Here is a 7238-nt window from a genome sequence, read left to right on the forward strand (position 1 = left end):
ACCTGAGTTGTCCATGGGTATCCCGTGATCCAGTCTGAGCCAGGACCCAATTAGATCATTGTTTCTCTTTCATATTTAGGATTTCTTTGAGCTTATCCCAAGCACTGGCGATTTCCTTTGCTGTATTTTCCCCCAGTCCCTCTCCTGGGAGGCTGTTCCATGGATCCACTACTCTTTCAGGGAAGCAGGACTTCCTCACATTACCCCTGAGCCTGCCATCCTCCAGCTGCAGAGCATAACCTCTAGCTGTGACACTTCTCTTTCTCTGAAAAATGTTCATCAAGTGTTTTTTCTTTCTTGAATATATATATATATATATATATATATATATATATATATATATATATATATATATAATACTTATAGGGTTTTTTAAAGATCTTTCAAAACAGCACCTGATTTATCATATAAAATGAATCCCATTGAAAGTAACTGGAGTTTTTCCTCTCATTTGGTGTTGTTTTTCGCAGTGGTTTTGCTCCAGTGTCGGAGCCAGGAAATTTCAGTAAATAATCAGTAGTACAATTTGGGGAGTGTTAATATTAGGTGTCAGTACCATGACGCTCAGACTATAATGGGATGTATCAAATTCTGCGTCTTCGCTTTCATTGGGATATAAATCTGGTGCTGTTTTTCAGCTCCAGTTCTACACTTGGGAGACTTTAGTAAATAGGCACCATAGACTCTGTATTGAACATACTGGGAGGCTATGTCCCACTTCTGCAGAAAACTCCCAAGTCCATCCAGATGAACGGGACTAAACACTCCCCCAGCACAGGGAAGATGGCTTCACAACATACAGAATAGTACCTGCAGTCTCCCCCTGCAGCGGAACGCACGGCCCGGAAAATATGGAATGATCAGGTATTCAACACACCAGATAACAGAATTGGCATCTGGTAAACGAATCACAAGGCTTCTCGTCCCTGTGATTTCCACGTAGATGTTTCTCACAGCAAAAGCCCGGACAGATTGCTGGCATCGTCTTATATGGGGTCTCTAGTGGGAGAGAAACCTGGGGGCCAGATGCCTGCAGTGTGATAGGCAGCGCTAAATATGGCTCCGTGTGACTGCAACCTTTCTCTGCCTTCTGCCGGGTAAAATAACTCCGGTATGTTTTAGGATTTCCATTCTTAAAATGGAAAATCAGGATGGGGGGAATGGGATTATTAATGGTGCTTAACCCTTTCACGCAGCTCCCACTGGAAGCAAATGGGATAACCCCTTTCCTTAATAATCCTTTGGGATTATCCCTTGGGATAATTTCCGTTCCTTGAGGAACTGCAATAGGAAATCAGGTAAGAGTCCCGAAAGTGCGCACACGCACACAGCAACGCCCCCACCATGAGTGCGGCCTAATGCAGCAGGTAAATGCTCCAGAGAGCCCATGTTTTAAAAGAATTGGAAGCTAACAGGAATGTGCCCAGTGTACTCATTTGCTTGTCACTATCTAGGATCCTAGTCGGTACTTTAAATCCCTCACACCTGATCCCCCTTATTTTACTGGGGTATCACAGCTGTGGGAATACCCCCCCCCCCCCCCCCCCGCACCCAGTATTTAAATCCTGTGCGTCACACAAGCCAGCAGGAGCTGAAACATGCTTATTTTTGTTTTAGCTCTGTGGACCGTTAAAAAGAAAAACGAACAGGGGTACTGCCGTTTTAAACAACAGACAAGGATTCTGGGTAGTGACCGGCAAATGAGTGCCCTGCATCTACTTGACTTTCCACTTGACTTCTAATCTTAACAGTATCCCGATGACCTTGAACTCCCCTTCATACACTGTTGCTTCCCTGAACTTGCTGGTTCACTTCTGTCTTTGCTAAATCAGGTGCTGTCTTTTGCGCAAGAGATGCATCAGTTTTGCAGCGAGGAGACTTCTATATAAATCCCCGTTATTCCAGAATGGTGTGTGAGGGGTAATTTGAGTCTCTTGGCTGCAAAACTGGTTGAAAATAGCACTAGATTTATCACGGTAACAAACCCCTACCTCATCCCTGTTAGTTCATGGGTGCACAGACGCAATAATGTGCGTTTCTCCACTCCAAAACAGACCAGATTTATAAAATGGGAGAAAAACAATTTTTTCCCCCCGAATATAAGTCTGGGTTTTGAACCCATTATGTAGCGAAGAGACTTTGGGGGATAACCCAAGTGTCTGTGCAGTGGTTAAATGGGATTACCAGGTACTGTAGTTACTGTGGAAAGAAGCTTGTGGGGAGCGCAGATGTCACCATATGTGGGGAAAAAAATGGAAAAATATATAGTGTAGTATGTTCTACAAAAAAACGGCTTCATGAATCACAGTTGGGGACTCACAATTTCTCAATAGAATATCAGCAGTGGACATGAACGTGTTGCATGGATGGCTTGCTCAATATGAAGTATCAGGTTTCAGCAGGATAGGCCCTCAATGAAAAAGATGACACACTTAGTGCAACATTGCATGTTCGATGTATATATATATTTAAAGGCAATTGGTATTGCACTTATATTCTGCACTATGTGCATAGACACATAAAAATAATGATGCACAGCTCTTGTGTTCACTGCCAACCCTGCTCCCGAGATCGCGTTGCGTCACTTCCGGTTGCGATCGATCGCAGAATTGGAACCAACAGGTCAGGGATATATGTATCCATATATCTTTATTTGTATTGCCCCAGCCATGCACATAGCGCCTTGCAGCAGTTATAACCGTGACAGAATAATAGGAGACATAGGAAATAGAAAATTGAATAATAGGTTTGTAAATACAATTAGCAGTTGTACTTTGTGAAAATTAAACATTGGTTTCACTCTGCCCCCCCCTAATACCATCCATCATACTTTGATCATTCTTAGGTTATAAGTCCCAGAAGCACTTTGACCACTACACTATACCTCCTTCTATAGTAATACCAGGGCTGGTGGCAGCGGTGGGTTAGGCTGAGTTCGGGGTGGATGCTACGCGACTTGCGCGCGCTTGCACGTCCGTCGCAATTTTGGGTTGTTCGGTGGGAGTTTTCAAACTGAAAACTCCACCGGCGGCAAAGTGCAGCTACAACCCAAAATGATTTTTCGGGCTACAGTCAGCGAACCAGCTCCATAACACGTTCAACACGCCCCCCGCCACGCCCCCAAACGCCGTGACCCAACTCCTGCAGCCAAGGCACAGATTGCTGGGCTGCAGGAGCACGCGGCAGAGGCGCGCACGGACACTCGCGGTTGTTGTTCCTACCCTGAACTCAGCCTATAGAGATGCCTCGGGCGGCATTTTCCCGTTCCAAGTGATATTTGATGGTAGGGATTATATCTTATCTTCAAAACGTAAAATTATCCCCACAAAGATAAAAGCTCCAATCATTTTCTGAGATTATTATCCTGCGTTTCCGGGTGTAGAACCAGAATTGGGTGCGCGTGGACCAACTGCGTCTCCCCACCACGCTCAAATCGGGCTTCGTGGCAGTAGAACGCTACAAGCTCTCGAGCGCACCAGATGTCTGTCTTGTGTCCGCCATCTTGTGCGCTATGTTACACGTGGCTTTCACAGATGGCAGCCATTCCCCCTCCGATATTGATCCTCTAAATTTACAGAACGATCGATTATTAGGAACGTATTGGACGTTGGAATGACACACCCGTAAACGTCCTCAATTATATTTATGGGAATAATTTGATAGCGAATAGTCCCAAAATGTTTGTTGCGCTGCGGGTTTAGCTAACCTTTCCCATGTCTGTTGCCGGCGGCGAACGGTCATTTTCAAAATGAAAAATTGATTAAAAGTGACCTAAGGTCGACCGTGTCACTGGATAGGTTAGTGGAATTAGCAATTTTAGCAATTGAACATGAGACGGCGTCAATTTAAAATGGCGACCACCTCTGATGATTTTGGGAAAGCATGCAGAATAAACCTGAAAAACTTTTTTTTAAAACATATACTAATAATATCGTATTTGTTTTGTTACCTATAATAAAACACACTTATTTTTGTGAATGTTACGCTTATGAAGATCATTTATTTTTTTGTTTGATTTTTTTAATGATTGTACGTTTTTTGTTTCTCTGCATTTTCATTTCTTATTCATGTTTTATTGATTAAAAAAAAGATGTTTTTGTGGACGGCAGCTCTCTGCTCTGGCCTGAGGCGCGGTATTTCCGCGCCGTCCCCGTGTAACACGCGCCCGGCGCCTCTTGCATTGAAGTTGCGGTTTTATATTGTAACACCATTTTGTATATCTATGCTTTCTAAATAAATAGGGAGTGTCCGTTTGGGGAGCAGGGGGGGGGCGTTAGTCATTTACTCTGTTACATTTGCCCTGTTGTGCAGAGTGACCAAATAGGATTATACACAAGATTAATCCTAGGCAGAAAACAGCATGGGACTCGCATGCATTAATTACCTTAAGCCCTGCGCAGAGCCGTAACCATTGGTTTAATAAGCATTATAGTATTACATTTTCATATAGCACCGCATTATGTACGTGGCAGTTTACAGAACAAACAGACCCTTTTAAACACAGTAATATACATGGTGAAGATATTTTATGTCATGGAAATGTACCAACATTCCTATTAAACATTTACAGTATAAAGGTGATTATTGACTAAATGTGAATGGGGGATGGTGCTCAAGTACCTGATCCTATTTCAAAATGTATCCATTCATTGAAAGGGAAAGAGCATGCTGGGTAAATAATGATATAATAGCAATCAATGTACTGAACCTATAGAGGGGCTCTAAAACACCCTGAAGGTGGGGGTTAGCATACAGAGACACCTCCCCCATCCTCATTGGGTTGGACCCAGGTATGAGTACTCACAAGTCCCCAGCAACTCTCCCCAAAGCGTGCAGCTGTGTCCAGGTCAGGAGAATCCAATGCAGTGTGTGTGCAGCGCACAGCAAAGAGAGAGAGAGAAGCAGGTCTGGCAAAAAAATAATCTCTGTAATGGGAAGCCATAAAATAGAGGGTTGCAACCCTTCTGCGCGTTTCGTGCCGGTTATGTACTTTATCAACTTGACGTGTTCCTGGTTGGCAACGTGAATTGGCTCCTCCCTACTAGTTTCGTGACAACGTGTCACTTCCTCAGGAAATCCCCTGAGGAAGTGACACGTTGTCACAAAACCAGTAGGAGGAGCCAATTCACGTTGCCAACCAGGAAGTGTGCAGCGAGCCTCAGAGTCATGTCATTGGCGCACGCCCGGCGCCCCGCGACTAGGCAGCGCAAGGGCAGACACGCAGCAACTGAGACTCAACCGGCATATGTAGCGGACGGCATAAGTGTCACATTTTAACCAGGATACTATGTAAGTGTACTAACTTACACTAAACACTAAAACACTAAAATATGCTTCGCACTAGGATTGACCTTTCCGAATAAGAAGATATTTAACCAGCAAAGACCCAGGATTGGCAACATTTCAAATTGACACTTATTTGTGGTGGACTATTTTCGTCAAATAGTGCAATAATCATTGCGTTTGTAAGGTACTAGAGCCGGGGATGTCTTTGTTTAATTATATGTTTCTCGTTACTCACTGAGCCACGCCCTCTCCCTTTGAACCAGAGCTCTGCCTCTAGGCCCCAGTTAGGCCCTGAGACACCCGAAGAGCAGTATTGTAGGGAAGGCCTCAGATATGGACCCTTCCCATTAGAACCTGTTGCTGCAATCCTACGCTGGTGGACAGACGTCCACGTGGCGTACTGCAGACCATTCCTCGGCTAAGGCGTGAGGGGTTTGTTGGAGACCCCGCGGCGTGGGACTGACTCAACACACGACTGCAAGCAGCACCTGGGTACTGGAGTACCCAGCAGGTACCCAACGTGCCCCAATATTCACAGGGGGTAGCGCTACCTCACATTTGGGTACGATTGCTGGGACGGTCACTGCACTATACTGTTGTTACCTAGTATTGTGTGTTATGTGTTTCGTATTGTGTACAGTAAAGATCAGTTATATACATTGTGTGGTGTTATTGCTTACTACTGCTGTATTGGTTCCTGTGAGGGGTTATCACGCCAACGCTGGGATCCCTCATAGGTGGAGGCGCTGCACGCAAGGGGATAGAGCTCACCCCAGGCTCCTAGAAGCGGAGGCTCAGGCCTCCTGTGAGCAGACAGGTACAGCAGCACGCGTAGTCGCCCGCGTATTTCCCTTAGGCATAGGGAAAGGGGATACATATACCTATATATAGTGACAAACGCCGCCCTTGCGTTGTGCTGACGTGTCTGGGCTCTTCCCGACACGTTCTTGTAGGGTCTATTTAGCGAAACACTAAAATAAGACGTAGCATTATACTGCGTAACTCAGGCTTCTGCCTGTTTTATTTCGTCCCAGTCGGGGTCTGTAGTTTCAATAGATACATATTGGAGGCAGGTGAGGGGGAACCAGAACCACTATAAAGTCTGGTATGGATTTTCCATCCATCAGCCTGAGTAAGTGAAGCTGTGGAATGGATTCTTTTGCACTATTCCTGCACTTTCTGACCTTAATTGGGCAGAAAGCTGCCTAATATCCTGGGACTATGTCACAATATATATATATATATAAAACCTGTCCTGATTATGAACCCAACTTTGAGCTAACCTTTTTGGTTAACTTAACAGACGTATGGGAATTGTTTCCTACTTAAGATGTACTGTCCATATTTACATTACATTATGCATTAACATATAGTATGTAACGGTTGTTCCCTCTTGGTATGACCCACCCAATCTCATATTGGCCCGTGTGGTCTAACCAACCCCATTACATGGTCGTGTTTGGTGGTGCACCTGTAGGCAACAGGACTCCTGAGTCTCCCGCATGATGGTATTCGGGGATTGTCAATCAGGACAGGTAGCTGAGGTAGTGGGTGCCAGTCCTACCTATATCACGTGCAGCGCCTCCACCTCATCAGGGTCTATGCATCCGCAGGGAGATGGTCCTGATGAACAATTCCTTCTTGGTGGTGCCGTCCACTGGAGAGTAACATCACACTCACACAGTGGGGGTATCATTGAACAAGACATGTTTATTGTAGATTGGTGGGCAAGCTGCCCTTCACAGCCAGCTGTCTCAGCCGCACATTGTTCTATGCTGTCCCTTTGCCAGATATGCCCTCCCAATGGAGTGGGATCCCCTCTCCCCGTAGGGAGATCACCCCTGTGCCAGGTCCTTGGACACAGTGTGGCTCTACTCTAGATTAATGTAGAAATGGACCACTAGTTACTGCACTAGTGGGTCCTTCCTTCCAAACAACTCAGCACTCCAGCA

The sequence above is a fragment of the Ascaphus truei genome, chromosome 8 (genome assembly GCF_040206685.1).
Source record: "Ascaphus truei isolate aAscTru1 chromosome 8, aAscTru1.hap1, whole genome shotgun sequence".
Classification (NCBI taxonomy): Eukaryota; Metazoa; Chordata; class Amphibia; order Anura; family Ascaphidae; genus Ascaphus; species Ascaphus truei.